The 1,058-nt window shown below is 38.2% G+C and overlaps 1 pseudogene; it reads left to right on the top strand.

The window, feature by feature from the left end:
* The first annotated feature begins 424 nt into the window (after nucleotides 1–424).
* On the top strand, nucleotides 425–814 carry LOC136154194 (synaptophysin-like protein 1 pseudogene; annotated as a pseudogene).
* Nucleotides 815–1,058: the final 244 nt, after the last annotated feature.

Here is a 1,058-nt window from a genome sequence, read left to right as displayed (position 1 = left end):
ATAGCAATAAAGACATCATTTCCAGCGTGGCTGTGGAGCTCTGTGTGGTTGGTCCCCTTCTGTCACCCCGCTGTCCTAAGATGCTTTCCCTCCTTCCCTCAGAGAATCTCCTCTTTCCAGCTCAAACTCAACCCACTCAAGGAGACTCTCAGCTTCATGAAAGTCCTCGAGTGGAATCCTTCCATCTTTGCTTTTGCTACCTGTGGAGGTTTTAAGGGTAAAACAGAAATTCAAGGGCCTTGTGCTTATAAAGTTCCTGAGACTAGAATGATTCCAGCTACTTTTGGTTATCCATTCACGTTGAATGAAGCATTGTTTCAGACGCCTCAAAATGTAAATATCTGTAATGTCAATTGGAAAAATTATGTCCTTATTGGAGATTACTCTTCTGCACAGTTCTGTGTTACTTTTGCAGTCTTTGTCTTCCTGTATTGCATTGCTGCTCTTCTGCTCTATGTTGGTTACACTAACCTGCATCGTGATAGTTAAATGCTTTCCATGACTGACTTTGTAATTACTATTTTTGCCACTTTTTTGTGGTTGGTGAGCACTTCAGCTTGGGTTAAAGCTCTTAAAGTTACTAAAATAGCTACCAATCACTATATTGTCCAGGAACTTAAGCCTTGTAATCTTCAGAAGTGATGTATCATTTTGCCTATGTGACTAGTATGGGATCCCTAAATGTATCTGTGATCTTTGGCTTTCTGAATACTGGGGAGGAAATGCTTGATTTGTGTACAAGGAGACCAGCTTTCACAGTCCATCACATAATTCTACTTCTTAAGGAGGTATTCCTCCTCCAACTGGAGTATAATTGAAGGGAGAAGTCCAATGTATGAAATAAGTATCTATACTATGACCTGTTCCCAACATCTTGAGAAGCACTTTTTGTTTCTAACAAAAGTAATGGCTTTTTAATAAATTGGTGGGTTTAAAATTTTGCTGCTTTTTTACATAAAACTTGTGCCTTTCCTACAAATTGAAGATGTAAATGTATTCTCACATGTGAATTTGAAAATTCAGGGACTTATTATGAGATGATATACATTTTTAAATGA

Source organism: Muntiacus reevesi, chromosome X (assembly GCF_963930625.1).
Source record: "Muntiacus reevesi chromosome X, mMunRee1.1, whole genome shotgun sequence".
Classification (NCBI taxonomy): domain Eukaryota; kingdom Metazoa; phylum Chordata; class Mammalia; order Artiodactyla; family Cervidae; genus Muntiacus; species Muntiacus reevesi.
The sequence above is the reverse complement of the archived record's forward strand: the minus strand, read 5'-3'. Positions and strand labels throughout refer to the sequence as shown.